Raw genomic sequence first — 25,823 nt, 5'->3', positions numbered from 1 at the left:
GCACGTAGATAGAAAAGAAATTTAGTACCGAGTAGCTCAGAGTTTTGAAAAAGAAATAAATAAAAAAGATAGAATCACATTAGTTTCAAAATAAAATCATAGTAGATCGCCAAGTACCGTAATTAGAAATAACGGAGTAGTATGAACGATCTCAAAGAATACTCATTATGAGTATTCTTTGAGAATCGTGCGTAATACCTAAGAAAGAGCCATGCATTGCTACTGTGTTACGAGAGTTTGCCGGAGCAAGTCGTACCTCAGCGTGTGCTCGTATACGTGGGCGCGACGAGATTGCTTTTGAACGCTAAAGATTTGCGATCTACTACGACGCACTGAACTTGTACGAAGTAAATAAGTAACTTCAAATAGGATATCACGTAGAATCCAGATAGTGAAAGATTCGAAATTGTCTTAAATTGAATATTTTCAATAAAAGACTGGACATTACCCAAAGTTAGAAACTATTAATGATGGACCGATATAGAGACTAAATTTTGAAACCGAACTGTGAGAAAAGAATTAACTTTCGTAAAATCAGTTAATGGACTCTGGAACTTGCATAATATCTTGGACTGAAGTATACGTCATTAATTTCACCCAGATAGGAAAAGCTACTTCCTTACGGCAATGTTAGGATGTGAAAATAATGAAATACACCAGCATTCGGTGTTATTACTGCGTTAATAACTTCTTTCAATCCATTCAATATTGTGTACTCAGTAAATAATTATCTGAGCGACGACACTGATTGTGCAAGGAACGCGGCGTGTGTAAGTACTCATTGCTGCATTAACAAATTATGGCTCTGTTTCGAACTTTTAGGCTCAAGTAAACTGAAAAACTTTAGTGGAGATACTGGTGTTGTGTATGTACTGAAGCTATGACTAATACCGGAATAGGAACTGATACATCCCTACGTGTAGCTGTGTTTAAATACGCCGGGCGGCACGTAATTGCTTGACCTGATCGGGATTTCAGCGGAGCCCAAATAGATTTTTTATATAACGTCAATATACACAGCTCTACCGCTAGTTAGCCAGACTGCGACGTTATAGACGGTAAGTTGTTCGCTACGGACTGTTCCATTACGAGCGAGGAAGAGGGGCAGAGTGAGCGGGACGAAACGAAGTCCCCCGTGTCGTCCAGCTCCGTGCTGGGTGTGCGCAGTGTGTTCACGATTGACGGCAGGGCTAGCTGGTGCCGGGGCGTATTTCAGGTCGTCGCGCCGCCCGACCGCTCGTGATAGCGCGGCGCATCCGATCCCTAGAGCGGCGCTCAAATCGATTACTGTGTGTTCTGCACTCCGTGGAGCGGGCGAGGGACGAGCAGCAGCAATTTGCGTGCGCGGCCTATCTGCGGGAGGGGGGGAGGGGGCTGGAAGCTGGGGTAAGCCGAATCCTCCTGTAATAGGGAGCACGTCAAAATGTGGCTGTCGGAGGTGTGTGTGTGTGTGTGTGTGTGTGTGTGTGTTGGCTAGGGGAGCGAGGACCGCTTGGGGCGAAAGTACCAGGGCGCGCACCTCTAAATGGACGACGCTGCACGACTTAACAGATATTCGACAGCGATTCTCACTTTGTGTAGATCGCTTACGTTGTAGTGAACCGAGCGAGGTGGCGCAGTGGTTGGTACACTAGACTCGCATTCGGGAGGACGACGGTTCAAACCCGCGTCTGGCCATTCTGATTTAGGTTTTCTGTGATTTCCTTAAATGGCTTCAGGCAAATGCCGGCGTAGTTCCTTTGAAAGGGCACGGCCGGCTTTCTTCCCCATCCTCCCCTAATCCGATGGGACCAATGACCTCGCTGTTTGGTCCCCTCCTCCAAATCAACCGACCAACCATTGTAGTGCCGTAGTGTAGGACGCAGAGATGACACCAGATCACATAGACGCAACCTGCACACATCACCAAAACCAGTCAGCCAGCAAGCATTGCAAATAATGAATTTTTTTGTTTGGAGTATGTAGCATAAAAGAAAAAATACGTAATTAAATTTGTAGGTGATTTCAGCCCTTCACAATGTGAAAACTACTACACAAGATCGATCCTCTAATGCAACAGATACAGAGTCAACTACTGTAGTACACGACACACCTGATTAGCAGATAGCGCCATACACAATATTCCTTTTATTCATCAGGTTACCTTCCATTCAGAAGGCTATTGCACGCAGCGACCACTATATTGATTTGTAAACAAAACATTTCAGCTATCTGTCGTCCTTTTCAAATTTTATTCGCAGATCTAGATTTCATCTAGAATCTAGCCATTTTCAATTCTGTATCATTTTCTATCAATGCATGTAATGCCTTATAATGTTACTTAAAATCCGTCTTGATTGCAAAAAAATTTTTTTTATTATTCATATGACCGGTTTCGGTTCATTCAGAACCATTTTCAGATCTGTAAAAATAATTATACTAATTTACTATTTCACGGAAGCAAATGTTTTTCATCCTATCTAATCAACATCAAATGTACCAGAACGTACCTGATATTTCAGTTACAGGAGTAACCCGTCCAAATCCAGCAACTTTCACATGCTACGTCACATAAAATAGGTTGGCAGAGTGCACGTCATTTATATTAATTATAACACTATTACCGACAGGTGGCGTCTGGTACATTTGTTACATTCCATTTGTACATACTGTATTCAGTAGATCTTTTTTATATTAAAAATATTTGGTTAAAATATGTAGATGTCAAAGTTAAAATCTGTACTTGTCAGGATTAAAAAACAGTAAAATTATCATTTTTATACGATCTAAAAGCATAGGGCGATTTATATATCTATGGTGCTGGTGTGAACTTGTTTTCCTCTACGGTCTGCTTCCGTGGTTCCCGCCATTTTGGTGTTGTGCCGCGGTGCGCTCAGTCGTCTGATGTCCATCGCCGCGTGCAAGAGGGCCGCACAGGAGGGCCCCGTCAACGACGCCAGGCGCTGCACGCGTCTTCCGGCTTCTCCACCGCGCACCATCTCTCATCCCTCGGCCTGGATCTCCACACGCAACAGTTGTCATCTTAGTAGGTCGTCATAAATGCTAAAATAGGCGTTATGATTGAATCATCAACGAGCAATATGTCTGTTTTTGTAAAGCATGTAATGCCTTTTGCTCGCGCTTCATTCACAATTCATTGAATACTACCGTTTACGGAAGGCGGGATTGTCGCCAGACTTATTTCATATTTTTCATAAAGTAATAAAATTTTCAAGTTCACTCCTTGTGAGTCCGTTATTATTATTATATTTAATTTAAGTCAGGTGGGTAAAACTTTTTAAATTTTTTTAAAGATTTTTTAAATGTAAAAAACACACGTGTTGTATACACCTATTAGTTCAAATGGCTCTGAGCACTATGGGACTTAACATCTGAGGTCATCAGTCCCCTAGAACCTACAACTACTTAAATCTAACTAAGCTAAGGACATCACACACATCGATGTCCGAGGCAGGATTCGAACCTGCGACCGTAGTAGTCGCGCGGTTCCGGACTGAAGCGCCTAGAACCGCTCGGCCACCGCGGCTGGTACACCTATTAAATGATATTCCTTAAATATATTTATTTTATATTATATCTCCCTTTTTTAAAACATAATATTTTTATCATATTTACTACATAGTTCATAGATGGCGCCATCCTAAATTTAAAAAGATGTTTAAAAAAATACGCCTGCGCATTTAGTCAAACAGAGCTTGGATGGCGTGTACAGGTACAGCTGCCCGTGCAACTTCAACACTATACCACAGTTCATCAAGAGTAGTGACTGGCGTACACTGACGAGCCAGTTGCTCGGCCACCATTGACCAGACGTTTTCAGTTGGTGAGAGATCTGCAGAATGTGCTGGCCAGGGCAGTAGTCGAACATTTTCTGTATCCAGAAAGGTCCGTACAGGACCTGCAACATGCGGTCGTGCATTATCCTGCTGAAATGTAGGGTTTCGCAGTGTGATCAATGGCACCCCATACCATCACGCCGGGTGATACGCTAGTGTGGCAATGACGAATACACGCTTCCAACGTGCGTTCACCGCGATGTCGCCAAACACGGATGCGACCATCATGGTGCTGTAAACAGAACCTGGATTCATCCGAAAAAATGACGTTTTGCCATTCGTGCACCCAGGTTCATCATTGAGTACACAATTGCAGGCGCCCCTGTCTGTGATGCAGCGTCAGGGGTAACCGCAGCCATGGTCTCCGAGCTGATAGTCCATGCTGCTGCAAACGTCGTCGAACTGTTCGTGCAGATGGTTCTTGTCTTGCAAACGTCCCCATCTGTTGGCTCAGGGATCGAGACGTGGCTGCACGATCCGTCACAGCCATGCGGATAAGATGGCTGTCATCTCGACTGCTAGTGATACGAGGCCGTTGGGGTCCAGCACGGCGTTCCGTATTACCCTCCTGAACCCACCGATTCCATATTCTGCTAACAGTCATTGGATCTCGACCAAAGCGAGCAGCAATGTCACGATACGTTAAACCGCAATTGCGATAGGCTACAATCCGACCTTTATAAACATCGGAAACGTGATGGTATGCATTTCTCCTCCTTACACGCGGCATCACAACGTTTCACCAAGCAACGTCGGTCAACTGCTGTTTGTATATGAGAAATAGGTTAGAAACTCTTTTGCATATCACAGCATCTTCTTCCTGTCGGTTAAATTTCGCGTCTGTAGCACGTCATCCTCGTGGTGTAGCAATTTTAATGGCCAGTAGTGTATTAATGTACGTCTGTTACCCATCAGAAACGCCAATCAATAAATATTACCGGCCCGAGGGCAATATTGGCTCCCGAGCAAAAAAGGTTGACGACCGCTGGCTTAGACACGTCGACAAGCGAGGTAGAAGCTGGGTGAGTGGCTGGAGGGCAGGCAGTCACAACGAAACACTGGCTGGGAACGATACCGCTGCGAGGGAATACAAGTGTCGGAGGAGGGGTGGACCGAATATAAAAGAGGCGGCCGGCCGCGCGTGTCGCGATTTACATGGCCGTCCGCCGGCGCCGCAGCTGGCTGCAGCTGCAGGTGCGACAGCTGCGGCTACACGGCACAGCGCGCGACCTGCCGCAGCCGCCGCCCGAATTTGTTTCTGCCGCACTTCCCTTTCCCCAGGACGGAGCGCTGCATCCGTTCCACATGTAGCCTCGACGGTAACATTTCGCCTCGCTGGCTTTCATTTCACGGCTTAAAATACCGCATCATTTTATTAAGAATTGTTGAGTGATAACGCAAACCAGCCACAAATAATTTTGAAAAATTTTACTTTAACGCCATGACCGGTTCCGAGCCATTATCAAGTCTTAAGATAGCTCTACATATTTTGGAAATGCGTTAGAATCGCCAGCAGCACGTCGCCTGCTCCTGTACAGCATACGCGTATGTAGTACGCACATAGCGCCAGTTTATATGCTTGAGTGTGGCTCGGTGGTAAAGTGCACGACTACAGATTCAAAGGTCCCATATTCGATCTTCTATGATTTTCATCTGACACGTATAACCCTGCAGTTACAGGGCCTAAAATATCTCCACTGCATGTAAGTTCTCGAACTACACTAATGCTCATAAATTAAGGATAATTGCATATGTGCTGCAACACAACGTGGCACTACACAAAACTGGCGCTAATGGCAAAGATACGTAGGGAACACACACGACACAAATCTGTAAGTCCACGGTATTGGTGATAAGTTGAGAAAACCGTCCCGAAACACATGTGCTACAAAATGCCACTGTTCCCTGCGCATGTACCCCGACATCAATATGGGATATGATCACGATGAACAAGTACACAGGCCGCACAACAGGTTGGCATATTCAGGACCAAGTCGTCGAACAGCTGCTGGGGTATAGCATCCCATTCTCGCACCAGTGCCTGTCGGAGCTCCTGAAGTGTTCTAGGGGTTTGAAGACGTGCAGCGATACGTCGACCGAGAGCATCCCAGACGTGCTCGAAGTGGTTTAGGTCTGGGGAACAGGCAGGCCACTACATTCGCCTGATATCTGCAGTTTCAAGGTACTCCTCCACGATGGAAGCTCGGTGGGGGAGTGCGTATCATCCATCACGAGGAACGTGAGACCCACTGCACCCCTGAAAAGGCGGAGATACTGGTGCAAAATGACGTCCCGATACACCTGACCTGTTACAGTTCCTCTGTCAAAGACATGCAGGGGTGTACGTGCACCAATCACAATCCCACCCCACACCATCAAACCACGACCTCCATACAGGTCCCTTTCAAGGACATTAAGGGGTTGGTATCTGGTTCCTGGTTCACGCCAGATGAAAACCCGACGAGCATCACTGTTCAGACTAACACCTGGACTCTTCCACGAACATAACGTGGAACCACTGTTCCAATGACCATGTACTGTGTTCTTGACACCAGGCTTTACGGGCTCTTCTGTGACCAGGGGTCAGTGGAGGGCAGCTTGCAGGTCTCCGGGGGAATAAACCTCGTCTGTTCAGTAGACTGTGTGGCTGGAGACAGCTGTCCCAGTGGCTGCGGTAAGGTCGCGAGCGAGGCTATCCGCAGTACTCCGTGGCCGTCTGCGGGCACTGATGGTGAGATATCAGTCTTCTTGTGGAGGACACGTTTCCTGTCTGATGGAATCGTTGCCATAATCTTGAGATCACACTTTGTGGCACATGTAGGCCCTGTGCTACGACGTGCTGTGTTTGACCAGCCTCCAGTCGCCCTAGTATTCTACCCCTCATGACGTCATCAATATGTGTTCTTTGAGCCAGTTTCAACACACAGTCACCATTAGCAAGTCTGAAAATGTCTGCACACTTACTCGCTGCACCGTACTCAGACATGCACCAACACACGTCTGCATGTATGGACTGCTGCCAGCGCCACCGTCCGGCAACCGCAGGTCAAATGCACCGCATGGTCATACCCGAGGTGATTTAAACCCGCAAACCGCCCACGAGAGCGTTGTTTCACCATGTATCAGCATTATTCTTAATTTATGAGCATGAGTGTAGTTGCTGAAGTCAGCTTTCGGAACTACTTCAGCTACATCTATATTTATACTCTGCAAGTCACCTTACGGTGTGTGACCGAGGGTACTTTATGTACTACTGTCACGTCGCCTTTTTTTCTGTTCCAGTCGCGGATAGTTCGCGGGAAGAACGATTGCCGGTAAGCCTCCGTGCGTGCTCTAGTCTCCCTCAATTTACAATATACGTAAGAGGACGCAATATATTCGTTAACTCTTCTAGGAATATACGCTCTCCGAGCGCCACTTCTCTAGATTTCGTGCTTCGTAAATGAGTCTGTACCGAGACGCACTGCTGCTCTTTAGATTTTCCCTATTTCCTCTACGAACCCTATCTGGTACGGGCCCACACAGACGAGCAATATTCAAATTTTTCGACCTAGCGTTTGTAGGCTACCTGCTGTGTGGGTAAACTACAATTCCTGAGGATTCTGCCAGTCTGTCTAAGTGTGGCATCTGCCGCACCTGAGATCAGTTTTACGTGGTCGTTCCGCATTAAATCGCTCCGTACACATACTCCTGCATATACTGTTATGGAAGTAACTGCTTGGTTGCTGTGCAATCGTGTAATCAAACAATAATGCTTCTTTTCTGCCTATTTATCCTACATTCGTTCATCTTAAGGCATAACTGCACAAAGCGTCGATCTTCTGAAGTTTCCCTTCCATTTCGCTACAGTTATCTAGCTTTACCATTGCTCTGTATGTAACAGCATCGTACGTGGTAAGTCTCACGCAACTAAGGAAGATATCCACTTTGTCATTTACTGGGGGCGCTCATGGCAGCACCGAAAATACAACACACAACCATACGGAGTAGGAAAAACTTTCGCATTCGAAACAGCCTCCAGTCGTCTCGCAATGGATAAATAACAGTTCCTGTACGGTTTTAGCGGGAACCTTATACCATTTTTCCGGCAAAAATATTCGCAAGTTCAGGTAACAGTGATGAAAGAGGGTTGTGATCATGGACTTTCTTTCTAAAGTAAACGAAAAAGGCTCAATAATATTGAGATTGCTCAAACAACCCGTCCTGTACGATGCGAGCTGTGTGAACAGGGGCCCTGCCTTCGAGGAACACAGCATCATCATTGGGGGACAGAGCTTCTACGAGGGTAATCCCAAAAGTAAGATCTCCAATTTTTTTATAAGTACAGTACTCTGTTTGTGTGGCAGTTGGTCACGCTGTGTGTAAACATGCGCACGCCGCGCTGAGGCGCTCAGTCTTGGCTTGGCAGCCGTTGAGAATGGAGCTCCCGTTGGATGTTATCGCCAAGTGCGAATTGCACGCAGTTATTCGGTATTTGAACGCAAAGGGCACTGCGCCGATTGAAATCCATCGCCAATGACGGAAGTGTATCGTGAGTCGTGCATGGATGTCAAAAATGTTCGGAAGTGGTGTAAAGAGTTTGCAGCTGGTCGGACCGAAATTCACGACGAACAAAGGAGCGGGAGACCGTTAATTTCTGAGGAGACAGTGTTGAAGGTTGAGCAAAGCAAGCGTGAAGATCGGCGGATCACCCTGGATGATCTCTGCTTGTTGGTTCCTGAGGTTTCCCGAAGCACCGCTCACAGAATTTTAACGGCAACATTGAACTAGCGGTAGGTGCGGCATGGTGGGTGCCACGCATGCTGCCTGAGGACCACATGCGGCAACGAGTTGATGCTTCCCGCGCATTTCTTCACCGCCTTGCAGCCGAACAGAACAACTTTCTGGACTCCAATTGTCACGGGTGACGAGACTTGGGCATATCATTTTACACCTGAGACCAAGCAACAATCACGCCAATGGCGGCATCCTTTTTCGCCAAAGCCACGGAAATTCAAACAAACACAGTCTGCCGGTAAAGTCATGACAACCATTTTTTTGGGATTGGAAAGGGGTATTGTTGGTCGACTTTATGACCACTGGGACCACAATTCAACGCTGACAGGTACTGTGAGACTCTTAAAAAACTCAAACGGGCAATTCGGAACCGGAGAAGAGGAATGTTGAGCAAGGGCGTACATATTCACCATGACAAAGCTAGCCCACACATCGCTCGGCAAACCGTTGCTCTCCTGCAACAGTTTCAGTGGAACATAATCACCCACCAACCCAATAGTCCTGACTTGGCGCCCAGTGACTATCACCTGTTCCCTAGGTTAAAAGAACATTTGGCCGGAAAGCGATTCAGCTCCGACGACGAGGTGAAAGATGAGGTTTATAGCTTTCTGAACAGCATAGCGGCGAGCTGGTATGACATGGGCATACAAAAACTGCCACAGCGTCTACAAAAATTCATCGACAGAAATGGTGATTATGTCGAAAAATAGCTAAATGTTCAAGCTGTAAAGTGATGTAAACCACTGTAGAAATAACAGGTCTATGTACTTATAGGAAACCTTACTTTTGGGATTACCCTCGTACCATGGGATGGACCTGATCAGCCAAAATGGTCGCATAACCCTTGGCAGTACGGCGACCCAGTAGGGTAACCATGCGGCCCTTGGAATACCACGATATGGCTGTCCAGATCAACATCGAACCCCCGCCGTGTTTCACTATTGAGATGAATTTTGAAACAGTGTGAAACAAGACTCATCCGACAAAACAACATTCTTCCATTGCTTCATAGTCCAGATTTGTTGGCTCCAACATCACGTTTTCCTGCCGCAGGCATTTGAGTCACTGACATGTTGTTTTGGAATTCCTGCTCGCCCTGAAGTTCTCAGGGAGCTGCCTTCGTGTTGGCCGGCCGCTGTGGCCGAGCGGTTCTAGGCGCTTCAGTCCGGAAGCGCGCCACTGCTACGGTTGCAGGTTCGAATCCTGCCTCGGGCATGGATGAGTGTGATGTCCTTAGGTTAGGTAGGTTTAAGTAGTTCTAAGTTCTAGGGGACTGATGACCTCACATGTTAAGTCCCATAGTGCTCAGAGCCATGTTTTTGCCTTCGTTTTGGTGCTGACAGAGTCCGCGAGTGCGACATCCAGTTCTGCAGTGACTTTTGCAGCTGTATTCTTATTGTTTTTCGTCACAATCCTCTTCAGTGACCGCCTGTCACGATCACTCAGCAGACTACTGTGTAATTTCGACTGCGAAACTGTACTGAAATGTCTTTATAATAGAACAAAAATCAAAATGAAACATCATCTTCCCTCACACACGTTTGCAGAATTTCAGGCAGAAGCATGTAGCAGTATATAGTGGTGTTCTTGATAGTAGGCAAGCTTCATGCTCTCATACTGTACCTTAATGGATGAGACCTCACGCTTCCGCCAGAAGTCCCGTAGACCTGCGTGAGGGAAGATGATCTCTTGTTGCAGCGTCAACTTCTTCTCCTGGAGGTAGCATGGAGAGAGATACGAAGTCAAACGTAAGTTTCCATGAATATGGCTTCCACTATCCCACTACACCAGCGCCTAAGTTTGAAATACAGAGGTCTAAACAAGATTCGAACGGTCCTCTAGGCTACCCCACACATGGTAGATTCTGAAGGTGGCTGCAGAGCAAAACGTGGACTAATTCATCCAATAGTTATCCAAGAGAAGGACGTCCTGAAAGCTACACATGAAACTGTTAGCTGGAACTGTAATATTAATACAGAATTGCAGATGGGATTGCTGTGTAGCATTGTCTACAAAAAATAATGTGGTTGTATTTTCTTATGCTTTTTCCTGCATCATTCATCTAACCTTTTGTGATGTGCGTTACACTGCGGTGAACGGTTACCATTCACTGCCGTGTATGGTTACCATTCAGGGAAGAGCCCCGTCAACGATACATCCTGTTCGACAGGGCGACGAACTCAACGTTGCTGGTGATTATTACGGTTTTAGGGAGCTACATTTCTGGGTTATCAGCAGCATTACATAAAATAATTAGAGACTAATGTGGCAAAAATTCTTAAGGAAACTGTAAAAGTCTCTAAAACTAAGCAACCACCACACGACCACAACTAACAAAATTTAAAACACTGTAGTGACCTAGAGAAAGCAATTAAAAACAGTATCAAGTAACATAGACTCAAAAAACCTTTGCACACACTGGTGACTTCTGCCGTCTAGCTGCAACCCATGTGTGACATGACGATGCCCCACTCTTAAGCCGTCCTCTTACGTGATGTTAAAACGCATGTAGACGAGGAGCTGGTGAGGTTACAGCGAGAAATTCCACGTTCCACTACGCTGCGGACCGTGAAATAAAGAACCTGGCACGCTAGATTTTTGCCTTGTGCAGAGGAATGTGGCCAGTGAGAGGCGGTATCGTTTTATGTTACACACAGAACGCCGGAGGCGCCACACTGTATGGCGTTAAACATCGTATTTTGTGGATTTTCTTTCTGATAGAGTACGTGGTACGAATATAAGCAGTTTTAAAGCGCCAGCAAATTGAGGATCTCTCGAAAATGCGTCGTTTTAGCTTCGGTTTGTTATAATAAAATGACAAAGAAACTCCATATCCATATCAGTAGGTAACGACGTCATGTAGTTGATGTTTTTAGTGTTATAACTTGTGTGCTACGAGAGTATCCCGTTTTAGTGTTACCGAACAATGATTATCTATCAAAAGCTCGTCTTTTTGTACAGTTTACATTTTAAATATCAAATAATGATAGTGAATACATTTTTTCTGGGCTTGAGGCCGCATTGTCATCTATAAAATTCCGACGTTTCGGCGGCTGTTGCAAAGCGCCTTCCTCAGAGAAACGTCGGAATTTTATAGATGACAATGCGGCCTCAAACCCAGAAGAATTTTATTGACTGTGACAACGGCCGCGGAAGCCTACGTTTACATCAAATAACGATATTTGCAAATAGCGTATTTAGACAGTGTATATCACATACGGAGGCTTGGTAGCTATGTCAAAATTGTAGCGCAATTCATGGCGTCGTGAACTGTGAGCTAGCAAGAGTGTGATGACCACAAACAAAAACGAGAACAATGCACATTTAATTTTTTTTTAAATCATAAAAATTTCATGTAGACACCTGTAATTATGAAATCAATAAATATAAGTTTATATAGGTTATTAAAAAAGCTCGTTCGCTTCCAACTTTTCCTGTTTTTTTCTTTTCATCTTTTGTTCCGCGGCCAGCTCTTACATTTTTTTTTCTTTTCATGACTTCTTCAGATTCTGGGTCTTCCTTACTCAAGCATTGTCTGCAAAGTCCATGTTATTTACTATAAATAATGTATTTCCTGCAATTCTTATTACAAAGGGCAACGAATTCAATGTTTCAGCAGTGGGCGGAAATCTTAACTTGGAGGTAAGTCGGGAAAAGAAAACAAGTTACACACTGAAAGCTTTTGCTACTATGAAACTCCCTGTAAAATATATATAATTCTGGGTCTATGGATTGACTCTTGTTCGTATCTTTCCGATAAATACCTACGTCAATGATCGCAAAGAGCTTCCAAAAAATCTCCTCTTCCATTTCAATGAAATTACGAAACTAATGCCGATCTCGATATCTATGTGATGAAGTGCGTAACTTCAAAGTGTTGGTAGTCAATGCAACATCGAGAATATGGATAATATGCACGCGCAAACTGACATTATACATTATACCTTAACTACATTAAATTTAAAACAAGAAATGAGATGAAAATGCAGTTGAGTTAACGAATAATTTCTGCTAGTACGTGTTTCGGATCGTTGTACAGCATCGTGTCACGTTCCTCTTCCAGCAATTCGGTGTTCAACCCATCGACGAGTCCAGAACCTCCTTCGCGATTTTCTCCGCTCCTCTTCGACGATCGCTAACAGACTTAACGCAGCCATTTTACGTGCGTCCATTTCGTAAAGAAACTGGGTGGTTTGCGGGGCAAATAAAGCCGACAACGGTGCTGGAGAGTGCTGTGCGCAAGCCACGTTAACCAGCACCTCACGTGTGCCGAGAGCGCTGTCCCTCGTCAGGGCCGCATGCCCACATCAACGTTAGCTGCCTCGTCCCGTGGAAGGACGATATCAGCCGTGTAAAGGACCACCTCTTCTGCTCGTTGTGGCCGGAAGGTGGTAAGTCACAGTCGCACTGTACCTTTCACTGGCTACATCTTATTGCTCCTGATTAAAAATCCAATCGGCCACCGACCAACAGATGCCCTCCTCGTCGCGTATGTGATAACTGAACGAGATGGAAGATGGAGAGAGCAAGTCTCCTTGGCCGCGAAAAGCTCATTTCGCTGTGTTCCTATTTCGGCTATTACCTGCTCCCGCAGAATACACTATTGGCCATTAAAATTGCTACACCACGAAGATGACGTGCTACAGACGCGAAATTTAACCGACAGGAAGAAGATGCTGTGATATTCAAATGATTAGCATTTCAGAGCATTCGCACAAGGCTGGAGCCGGTGGCGACACCTACAACGTGCTGACATGAGGAAAGTTTACAACCGATTTCTCATACACAAACAGGAATTGACCGGCGTTGCCCGGTGAAACGTTGTTGTGATGCCTCGCGTAAGGAGGAGAAATGCGTACCATCACGTTTCCGATGTTTATAAAGGTCAGATTATAGCCTCTCGCGATTGCGCTTGTATCACTATCAGATGACAGGTATCTTATCCGCATGGCTGTAACGGATCGTGCAGCCACGTCTCGATACCTGAGTCAACAGCTGGGGACGTTTGCAAGACAAGAACCATCTGCACGAACAATTCGACGACGTTTGCAGCAGCATGGACTACCAGCTCGGAGACCACGGCTGTGGTTACCCTTGACGGTGCATCACAGACAAAAAAAATGGTTCAAATGGCTCTGAGCACTATGGGACTCAACTGCTGTGGTCATAAGTCCCCTAGAACTTAGAATTACTTAAACCTAACTAACCTAAGGACAGCACACAACACCCAGCCATCACGAGGCAGAGAAAAATCCCTGACCCCGCCAGGAATCGAACCCGGGAACCCGGGCGTGGGAAGCGAGAACGCTACCGCACGACCACGAGATGCGGGCGCATCACAGACAGGAGCGCCTGCGATGGTGTACTCAACGACGAACCTGGGTGCACGAATGGCAAAACGTCATTTTTTCGGATGACTCCAGGTTATTTTTACAGCATCATGATGATCTCATCCGTGTTTGGCGACATCGCGGTGAACGCACATTGGAAGCGTGTATTCGTCATCGCCATACTGGCGTACCACCCGGCGTGATGGTATGGGGTGCCACTGGTTACACGTCTCGGTCTCCTCTTGTTCGCATTGACGGAACTTTGAACAGTGGACGTTACATTTCAGATGTGTTACGACCCGTGGCTCTACCCTTCATTCGATCAATGCGAACCCTACATTTCAGCAGGACAATGCACGACCGCATGTTGCAGGTCCTGCAGAAGCCTTTCTGGATACAGAAAGAACATTCTCCCGATCTCTCATCAATTGAAAACGTCTGGTCAATGGTGGCCGAGCAATTGGCTCGTCACAATACGCCAGTCACTACTCTTGATGAACTGTGGTATCGTGTTGAAGCTGCATGAGCAGCTGTACCTGTACACGCCATCCAAGCTCTGTTTGACTCAATGCCCAGGCCGTCATTACGGCCAGATGTGGTTGTTCTGGATACTGATCTCTCAGGATCTATGCACCCAAATTGCGTGAAAATGTAATCACATGTCAGTTTTAGTATAATATATTTGTCCAATGAATACGCGTTTATCATTTGCCTTTCGTCTTGGTGTAACAATTTTAATGGCCAGCAGTATACATAGCAAGTACCCCTGGGATCTATGAAGATTTTTCCGAGAGAGCCAGTACGTGTGTGTTGTGTGTGTGATGTAGAAGTGATGCAGCTGCGACGCTGGTTTTGATTTTGCGCCTAAGGCTATCACGGGGTGGGGGTTCCGCTCTTTGCACTCTCCTTGTCCCGTAGGGAAGCGAGATGGGCTGAAGTTCCTATCACGGCGTAGAATAGAGGAAATTCGGCGCAGGTAGGGAAGTTAAGGGAGGAGAGAAGAATCTAAGCGCTAACAAACCGTGGCGCGCGCGCCGCGGGACGCTAATGGATGGGTAATTTAGTTTGGGCGCATAATTCAAAAGCGGCGCGCCTCTCCGTTCCGCCATAGCACCTCGTATAATTTTATCGGTTTACTCCGGCGTTAATGCCCTGGGGAAGGCGCTGATGGCGGAGAGGATGAACTGTAACAAGGATGGGTCGGAGCCATCTCGCTTTATGCTTCCTCTCCAGCCTAAAAAAATCGCACAGCGCTTCGCTGCGAGTGTGTACCGCACGTAAGCAAACTTTGCAGGCATTGACGAGCTGCCGGAAAACACGGCGCCCAACAGGTCGTGGCTCCCACACGTAGTTTTAAATGTCGAAAAGTGGACTGCTAGTTACACCACTCAAAAAGAAACAGAGATTAACAATATGATGATAATGATGATTATACAATTATTTGGGCGTTTCATACTTTCTTTGCTTTTGCCGTTGTCACTTTTTCTGCTCTAATAAGAAAACGCGTCTACAACTTTCAGTGTCTTATGTCCGAATCTAATTTCCTGAACATCGAATGATTTAATTCAACTACACTTGTTTCCCTTTATTGACATTCCTCTTATAACACCATCCATTCCACTCAACTGTACTTCAAGGTTCTTTAGTGTCTCTGACAGAATTGCAATGTAATCAGCAAACCTGAAAATTTTTGTTTCTTTTCCTACTATTTCAAATTTTTGCTTAATTTCTTTTACACATATTGAATAGCACGTGGAATCGTGGCTACATACCTGCCGAACTACTCGCTCCCTTTAATGTCATTCGACTGTTAAAACTATAGATAAACTGCAGATAACCTTTCGACTCTCATTTTTAACCTCTGATAACTTCAAAATTCCAAATACTACTCTCTCAAAACTCTGTCAAAACACTTGACTTTATGAAATTTATTCGCAATTGCAGAGTCTCTCTGCCATTAGCTACGTTAGGTATGGGGATATTACCTATTTGTGACACATGAAAATTAGTACCCGACTGGAACTCGAACCCAGATTTCGCACTTGTGAGCATTCGCTACCTGAGCACGCTTCCAGGACCAATCCAAACTTCCATACGTCACACTGTCTACGACCTAACTGCTCCCAACTTTTACTTGGATTCCTGCCACAGGGAAGCACACTCGGATAGTCGAGTGCGACCAGTGGGAAATCTAGGTTCGAGGCCCACTAATTTTCATGTGTCACCAATAGGTAACAGCGTCACACATAATGTGATAGTGTCAGAGAGGTACCGTAATTGCGAATAAATTTCATAAATTTAATACAGCTGCAAGATCGTCACTAATGTCTGTTTCTTCAGACATTGTTAAAAAGAAGCATTTGCCTTTCTTCAGCCTACCTTTTAGAAAAGTCGCTGGATTACTATTGTTTAGCGGGTTCCTAAATTTCTGAGGACAACAAATTTACTAATCGTGTGTTACAGATTCGAGGATTAATCTGAATCTGCTTCGTTTTAGTGAGTAAATTTAATTAAAGAACGCTTCAAGCATATACAGGGTGAAAAGTATTTAAACTCTGTGAGGTTGTATGGGACATCAACACAAATATTTTCCCAGATGTCATTTTTTCCTATGATGATTATTGAAACCGGTGGAGGCCGTATTACGCTCTTAAGTTATTAGAGGCCGTATTACGATCTTCAGTTGTTAGAGGGTATATTACGCTCTTCAGTTGTAGGCAACTGCTGTCCACCAGTGTAGTAGTGCATTGTCTCTGTTTACAAATGGAGCGATACACCTGTAGTGAGTACACTGATATGGTTAGTGCGTACTACGTAGCGCACTACAACGGACGAGCTGTACAGTGGGTTTATGAACAAGAATATCCTAATCGCCGTATCCCGCATCATAAGACCTTTGCTGCTGTGTACCAACGTCTGCGTGAGACCGGGTGATTTATCAGATTACCTGGACAGGGATGTCGTCGCACGGTAAGAACGCTGCAATTTGAGGAAGCTGTCTTGCAGCATGTGGAGCGGGATCCTTTAATCAGCACTCATGCAACTGCACGTAACACGGGGACGAATTAGACGAATGTAACAACAGTCCTTTGAGAGCAATTGTTACGTCCATTTCACTTACAGCGTGTCCACAACATGGAACCAGATGATTATCCATCAAGAGCACCGTTTTCGCAGTGGTACCTGGAACAGTGTGAAATGCATCCTACATTTCCATCCTCTGTGTTGTTTACGGATGAAGCAACGTTCGGGCGTGATGGAGTCTTCAGCATGCACAATTCGCATGTTTGGAGTGAGGATAACCCACATGCCACAGTTACTAGCGTCCATCAAGTGCGGTTCTTCGTTAATGTGTGGGTCGGTGTTGTTGGGGACTGTTTAATTGGGCCGTATCTGCTATGCTGAGGGAATTAGACTAGGAAAGGAGATACTGAAGTAGTGGATGCGTTTTGCTTTTTGGGCAACAAAATAACTGATGAGTGGGTATAAAATGCAGACTGCGAATAGCATCAAAAGCAGTCCACAGAAAGAATACGAACTTAATTCTTAGGAAGTCTTTTGTAACGATGAACAGTTGTGATACGATGGGAAGATACTGAAATATGGTGCTATAGGAGAATGCTAAAGATCAGATGAGTAGATCAAAGAACTAACGAGGAGGTAATAAATCGAATTGGAGTGAAAAATAAAAGGGATCGGATGACTAGGTCCCAACCTGACGCATCACAGAATCGTTAAATCGTTCAAATGGCTCTGAGCACTATGGGACTTAACTTCTAAGGTCATCAGTCCCCTAGAACTTAGAACTACTTAAACCTAACTAATCTAAGGACATCACACACATCGATGCCCGAGGCAGGATTCGAACCTGCGACCGTAGCGGTCGCGCGGTTCCAGACTGTAGCGCCTAGAACCGCTTGGCCACTCCGGCCGGCACAGAATCGTTAAGCTGGTGATAGTGGGAAGTGTGGGGAGAAAAGGGAGAGGAAATTGTGGGAGTAGGCCAAGACCTCATAACAGTACGCAGGTTCTAAAGGATGCAGGCTGCTGTAGTTACGCAGAGAGGATGACGCCTGTACACGATTGATTAACCTGGTATTTCCATCAAACCTGTCTTCCGTCTGAAGGCCTCAAAAACAACAACAACAACAACAACGAAAACTTACAAAAATCTCTGCTTCTGTCACACGTAGTACCTCGAGGTGCGAGTCAAAAGAAATTCGAGTGTATTTCAGTGCCTCTGCTAGGGGGACGGCGCTGAGCACTTTCAGGTGCGTGTACACGTGTTGCGAATAGGTAAGGTGTAGGGCCGGGCAGGGAGGGTTTTTGAGCGCAGCGCTTTAACTCCGCCAAAACAAGCGCACGCGCCACTGGGCAAAGTGCGGCCACCCCTCGCCGCTTTCCTTTCGCTCACAAACACAACGCCACAACACTCCCCCCCCCCACCCCTTCTTACAACCTGCGCCCGAGTGCGGAGCGGCTCACAGCTCACCTTTACTGGCCTAACGAGCACCGCCTCTGAGGTTCGGTACTACGAAAAATAACGCACCTGGACCGCGTTTTATCGACACCTCGCGGCCCTGACGACTGTCGCTGCGTGAAGCCACTTCGGATGAAGAGCCTTCCATTTCTGCTCACACTTGCTAACCGCGAAATTGCTGCTGAGGTGTTTTGCCCTTACCGGCGGAGGGACTTTTTTTTTTCCTCGGCTAAATACGAATGCTTTTTAATGCGATAGACATCTACATCTACATCTACATGGATGCTCTGCAAATCACATTTAAGTGCCTGGCAGAGGGTTCATCGAACCACCTTCACAATTCTCTATTATTCCAATCTCGTAGCGCGCGGAAAGAATGAACAACTATATCTTTCCGTACGAGCTCTGATTTCCCTTATATTATTGTGGTGATCGTTTCTTCCTATGTAGGTCAGTCTCACCAAAATATTTTTGCATTCGGGCATTCGGAGGAGAAAGTTGGTGATTGGAATTTCGTGAGAAATTTCTTTTAATAATTTCCGGCCCAAATCATTTCGGTGACACTCTCTCCAATATTTCGCGATAATACAAAACGTGCTGCCTTTCTTTGAACTTTTTCGATGTACTTCGTCAGTCCTATCTGGTAAGGATCCCACACCGCGCAGCAGTATTCTAAAATAGGATGGACAAGCGTAGTGTAGGCAGTCTCCTTAGTAGGTCTGTTACATTTTCTAAGTGTCCTGCCAATAAAACGGAATCTTTGGTTAGCATTCCCCACAACATTTTCTATGTGTTCCTTCCAATTTAAGTTGTTCGTAATTGTAATACCTAGCCATTTAGTTGAATTTACGGCCTTTAGAGTGGACTGATTTATCGTGTATCCGAAGTTTAACGAGTTCCTTCTAGCACTCAAGTGGATGACCTGACACTTTTCGTTATTTAAGGTCAACTGCCACTTTTCGCACCATTCCGATATCTTTTCTAAATCGTTTTGATTTCTAATGACTTTATTAGTCGATAAGCGATAGCGTCATCTGCAAACAACCTAAGACGGCTGCTCAGATTGTCTCCCAAATCGTTTATATAGATAAGGAACAGCAAAGCGACGTAGTCCAGTCGGTACGACGCGACGTTCTCGTCTGAGAGACTGAAACGTTCATCCGTGTTCGGGCGTCGCGCGAAATCTCACGATATATCGCGGTCGGTCCTAGCGATGTGCGGCAGGCTAGACAGATTACACCAATTACCAGCAAGGAAAAGTTTATCGGTGGACTCGAATCAAATCACTCCACACTGACAGTAGTGGACGAGGATTAACTTCGCTTTAACTAGCGATGGGCCGGCCAAAGTGGACGAGCGGTTCTAGGCGCTACAGTCTGGAGCCGCGCGACTGCTACGGTCGCAAGTTCGAATCCTGCCTCGGGCATGGATGTGTGTGATGTCCTTAGGTTAGTTAGGTTTAGGTAGTGTTAAGTTCTAGGGACTTACGACATCAGCAGTTGAGTCCCATGGTGCTCAGAGCCATTTGAACCATTTTGGAGCCAACTGCTATTCTTTTCTTGGCTGCCGAAGGACAAACACTGGGACATCCATCGGAGAGTCAAGAATCTATATGGGGCAGCATGTTTGTCGAAAACAAACGTTATGCAATGGTGCCCGACTAGACGTGCTGCTACTTCACAATGGAGGGCGTCCCCACATCACAAATATTGTAATGCAGAAGTTACGCCATCTCAAGTGGCAGACAATCGAGCAACCGCCCTGAACGCCTGAACCCTCTCCAAGCGATTGTCACACCTTTGCTCCCATAAAAAAAAGGCACCCCTTCACGCAGGATGGCACCGTGTTTTCTCAAACGGGTATCTTCAACATGATGCGTTGGTGGGATGACTGCGTCAGTGCTCACGGTGATTTTGCCTGATTGGCATACCGCTTGTGCACTGTACGGCCTTTGAAAGGAAACTTTCTGATCTCCAGTAACTTTATTTCGGCAACGGCCTTGCCGCAGTGGATACATCGGTTCCCGTGAGATCACCGAAGTTAAGCGCTGTCGGGCGTGGTCGGCACTTGGATGGGTGACCATCCAAGCCACCATGCGCTGTTGCCATTATTGGGGGTGCACTCAGCCTCGTGATACCAATTGAGGAGCTACTCGACCGAATAGTAGCGGCTTCGGTCAAGAATAGCATCATAACGACCGGAAGAGCGGTGTGCTGACCCCACGCCCTCCTATCCGCGTCCTCCTCTGAGGATGACACGGCGGTCGGATGGTCCCGGTAGGCCACTCGTGGTCCGAAGGCGGAGTAATTTTATTTCCTCCCAATACGTTTCGCGAAATGACCACCAGCACCACCACAAAATCAGAGAAATTAGAGGTCGTACAAAAGTTAACCGGCAGTTGTTCTTCGCACGAATTATTGGCGACAGGAAGAGTACAAATGAAAAATGAGCTTGCAGGACATAAGATTGTGGTGTCACCGCCAGACACCACACTTGCTAGGTGGTAGCCTTTAAATCGGCCGCGGTCCGTTAGTATACGTCGGACCCGCGTGTCGCCACTATCAGTGATTGCAGACCGAGCGCCGCCACACGGCAGGTCTAGAGAGACTTGCTAGCACTCGCCCCAGTTGTACAGCCGACTTTGCTAGCGATGGTTCACTGACAAATTACGCTCTCATTTGCCGAGACGATAGTTAGCATAGCCTTCAGCTACGTCATTTGCTACGACCTAGCAAGGCGCCAGTACCAGTTACTATTGATACTGTAAAACATGTACCATCACCACCAATTATGGATTAAAGTTAGGTATTCCAGAAGATACGTACTTTTTTGCTAGTCTCAATTCCTTGTCCTGTTCCAGACCTCACGCCAGCCTCCGTGAGCTTAAACGCGTGCCTTTCGGCTTCCTCATTGTGGGCTGGCTGTCTTGCCAATCCACAACAAAGATAATAACCAGAATTTTGTTATTTGCTACTCAATGCTGTCCAGCAGTGCGTATTCCATTTTCGTTGGGTCTCAAGAGCAGAGTTCGCGGTTCCCTGACGTTCTCTATTCTGATCATCACTACGTTACACTCAGAGACGAATGGACAATCAGAAACAGCGCAAAATTAGTCTTCGCCGAAAGCAAAGATAAAAAAAGAAATCTCGACCTAGCTCGCCACTCGAACCAGATTCGCCATCGGCAGGAGAGAAAATTATTGAGCTGTGTGTGTCGGGCGTCGCGCGCCAAGCGGGATGGAGGGAGGGGAAGAGAGAGAGAGATAGCGGGGAAGCGCTGCCGGCAGTTTTTCTTCATCGCGCGCTGATAGGCCGGTCCGTATGATGTATGGCCGCGATATTGGGAGCATCTGGCGGAGACCGTGGCGCCTGCGATGCCTGCAGCAGGGAGCAGCAACGGCGGCAGCAGGCCCGGCCAGCTGCCTTGCCCTGCCCTGCCCTGGCGTGGTCTGGGCGGCAAAAACTTGGCGCGCCGTGCCGCGCTACGGCTTAACTCAAATTGCCAAACTTGGCTCGCCGGCCAGCCGCGGCGCGGCCTAAGCTCGTTAGTGCCGGGGCCTCCCCGTAACTCCGGCCTAGTTGCCGCCCTGCTCCTAGTTTTGTTAGCCCGCCGCACTATACTAAATTAACCGCGCGCTCCACAATCGCCGCGGGCCGGTCCCCAGCCCACTTCCAGAGCGGTCTTGCCCTGCCACGTCTCCTTACACTTGTCTCCGACTTAAAGGTCGGGACACACATGTCCGGACCGCGTCCGTGCCGAGACACGTCCGAGTATCTGCCGTCACCCGGTCAACGAAATACGTCATTCCAACAAATGTAGCGGGCTCCACTTGACCGGGCCGTGCACGGGGAACGTCAAAGTGCCGGGCGGGATTCGCCGTGTTTAATATTTCACGTGACCTACACGGCCTGACGGTAGAATTGTCTTGTGAGCTGTGCAACTGCGCAAGACTGTTCTGTGTACAAAACGTGGATGTGGAACGACTAATAGAAGAAGTTCGTAAGTTTCCTGTTCTTTACAATCAGGGAACTGAAAACTACTGCAATATCGAGTACAAAGACAGAGTTTGGAAGGCAACTGCAACAGATCTACGAGGTGCATTCAAGTTCTAAGGCCTCCGATTTTTTTTCTCCGGACTGGAAAGAGATAGAAACATGCGCATTGTTTTAAAATGAGCCCGCGTTCATTGTCAATACGTCCCAGAGATGGCAGCACCGTACGGCAGATGGAATTTTACCGCCAGCGGCGAGAATGAGAACTGTTTTAAATACTTAAAATGGCGACGTTTTCCTTACTTGAACGGCGTGCAATCATTCGTTTTCTGAATTTGCGTGGTGTGAAACCAATTGAAATTCATCGACAGTTGAAGGAGACATGTGGTGATGGAGTTATGGATGTGCCGAAGGTGCGTTCGTGGGTGCGACAGTTTAATGAAGGCAGAACATCGTGTGACAACAAACCGAAACAACCTCGGGCTCGCACAAGCCGGTCTGACGACATGATCGAGAAAGTGGAGAGAATTGTATTGGGGGATCGCCGAATGACTGTTGAACAGATCGCCTCCAGAGTTGGCATTTCTGTGGGTTCTGTGCACACAATCCTGCATGACGACCTGAAAATGCGAAAAATGTCATCCAGGCGGGTGCCACGAATGCTGACGGACGACCACATGGCTGCCCGTGTGGCACGTTGCCAAGCAATGTTGACGCGCAACGACAGCATGAATGGGACTTTCTTTTCGTCGGTTGTGCCAATGGATGAGACGTGGATGCCATTTTTAATCCAGAAACAAAGCGCCAGTCAGCTCAATGGAAGCACACAGATTCACCGCCACCAAAAAAATTTCGGGTAACCGCCAGTGCTGAAAAAATGGTGCTGTCCATGTTCTGGGACAGCGAGGGCGTAATCCTTAGCCATTGCGTTCCAAAGGGCACTACGGTAACATGTGCATCCTACGAAAATGTTTTGAAGAACAAATTCCTTCCTGCACTGCAACAAAAACGTCCGGGAAGGGCTGCGCGTGTGCTGTTTCACCAAGACAACGCACCCGCACATCGAGCTAACGTTACGCAACAGTTTCTTCGTGGTAACAACTTAGAAGTGATTCCCCATGCTCCCTACTCACCTGAACTGGCTCCTAGTGACTTTTGGCTTTTTCCAACAATGAAAGACACTCTCCGTGGCTGCACATTCACCAGCCGTGCTGCTATTGCCTCAGCGATTTTCCAGTGGTCAAAACAGACTACCAAAGAAGCCTTCGCCGCTGCCATGGAATCATGGCGTCAGCGTTGTGAAAAATGTGTACGTTTGCAGGGCGAGTACGTCGAGAAGTAACGCCAGTTTCATCGATTTCGGGTGAGTAGTTAATTAGAAAAAAAATTGGAGGCCTTAGAACTTGAATGCACCTCGTACAAGCCGAAGGTAAGATGTAAACTACATAAGTTTTAATATCCGAAAGATATTTATTTACTTTTTATTTTACAAACAGATGTTTGGTTTATGTCATCGTTATATCGGCAGGGCGACATGTTCTTGCCATTCCACAGTCCCTTGTGGAGAATTCAGGAATTTTTTGAGTTGTTCTCGTACAGCAAATGCAGCATCTGTTGATCTACCACGAATTCCAGGTAGGTTTCGAAGATTCGATGATCTTCCGGATCCCTCAGCAGTTTCCTTTTATCCATCCTCTGTTCGGGCACCCTATAACCTTCCTTCAAAATATTCGAAATTTCTGTTGCAATATACCGAATGAAATGTTTTATCTCAGTCTTGGTTCTAGTTTCTTTAAAAGTTCACAGAAGGTATACGGCGTCATCCTAAAATATTCATAAAACTTAGTCTCATCATCTATGAGATGAGAAAATAGTGTTCGAAACTCTCCCTGTACTGGTCTTGTTTTCCAGGCACTGTGGATCCATAATTTTCTTCTTCTTGTTTGCCTTCGTTTTTTTCCCTCTTCGTCTGAAGCAAGTGCTATTAAGTCGTAATTCACTATTACAAAAATTAGTGAACACGTTTTACAGCTTTCACAAACAGAAACACAGATCACCGCGTCCGAATCACTACAGGGAACAACAGAGACACGGATGTGCCCCGGTCATGTGTGGCCCCTGCAAGGACGGACCGGAGCACGGCCGTCGATCGTTCGACGCTCGGCCCTGACACGGCCCGGACGTGTGTGTGTCCCGACCTTTAAGGCCTGGCCAGACAGAATGCGGCCTGGTCTTCCGGCCTGTGGCCTTGAACCGCAGCTGGCAGGCCGCACTGTTGAATCGCTCGTTACTGTATGGCGGCTGTCACACAGAGTGCGGCTCTGACGCATCGGCCGCCGGTCTGCCGCTCCGGCCGCCGCCAGGTTGTCACACATGGCAGATTCGCCGCAAGCCGCAGCGGCTGCTTGCCTCTGTTGGCGCACTCAACTGCTCTGTGGTCACACTGGAAGCAGCGGCGTGAGGCGGTTTTTGTCTTTCAGCTCCTAGTGCATGCATGCATCATGGACACAGAAAGACTTATAGAGGAGGTGATACACGCGATCCTGATTTGGACGTAGAATACTTTTGTCCTCGATATACTCTTGATAGAAAGCTGAATAGTGTTGTCACTGTGACGTCCATAACTTCCAATATAAACTACTGTAAACTCGGTAGTATGGATCAACGATCGCCGGGAGAACTAGCAAAAAGAACTGGGATCCACTATCCTTCGCGCATTTTAACCTGATAGCCTTTCCGTCTACGCTTCCAAGGCAGTTCGGAAACCCCCAGTTCTATAAACCCTTCTTCAGATTTCTTCCATATCTCTGTTGTAGGAGTAGGTAAATACTTGGGCTGTAGAACAATCCATATTGCCTGGCACACTTGTTTCACAATATCTGAGACTGTTGAACGTCCTAACCGAAAAGAAAAGGCTATGGTCTGGTGACTGTCGCCTGTAGTCAAGTATCTGGAAAAGAGTAAAATCAATTATGCCGATAGAACGAATAGATAAGTTAACGACCAAAGATATGTTTGTTTAAATTCAATGACAATGTTATGAATACAATGAAACAAAACAATCTATTAAGCAGAAAGTTCTCTCTAGCGGAACATACGGAACTAGATGTTACTATCGTTTACTGTATTCGTAAACACTGCAGATAAATTTATCACTCCACTCGTAACTACGTTGTGGGATAGCACTTTCTTCCGCCGAACCTTTCATATGATACAGCAAAACTGAAATGGAATAATTTATATGACTTCTATTTCAAGCACAAAGAGGCCACAAACGGTAAACCTTACCTCAAACAATCGGCTTGTCTGTGCCTTGTATCAATTGGCTTTCTCCAGTTCGTTGTGCACTTCCCGGTGCTACCTTTTTATCAGCCGATGCATTTCCTCGAAACATTCTCGCGACATACGA

General features: G+C 46.5%; 1 protein-coding gene and 1 pseudogene across 1 annotated transcript in view; one reads left to right on the top strand and one right to left on the bottom strand.

Annotated features, from left to right (window-relative positions):
* LOC126095428 (uncharacterized) overlaps window positions 1-25,823 on the bottom strand; it is a 1,192,014-nt gene that overhangs the window by 251,687 nt on the left and 914,504 nt on the right. The window lies entirely within an intron of this gene.
* Window positions 20,412-20,529, top strand: LOC126095865 (5S ribosomal RNA; annotated as a pseudogene).

Source organism: Schistocerca cancellata, chromosome 8 (genome assembly GCF_023864275.1).
Source record: "Schistocerca cancellata isolate TAMUIC-IGC-003103 chromosome 8, iqSchCanc2.1, whole genome shotgun sequence".
In the NCBI taxonomy this organism is placed as follows: domain Eukaryota; kingdom Metazoa; phylum Arthropoda; class Insecta; order Orthoptera; family Acrididae; genus Schistocerca; species Schistocerca cancellata.
The sequence above is the reverse complement of the archived record's forward strand: the minus strand, read 5'-3'. Positions and strand labels throughout refer to the sequence as shown.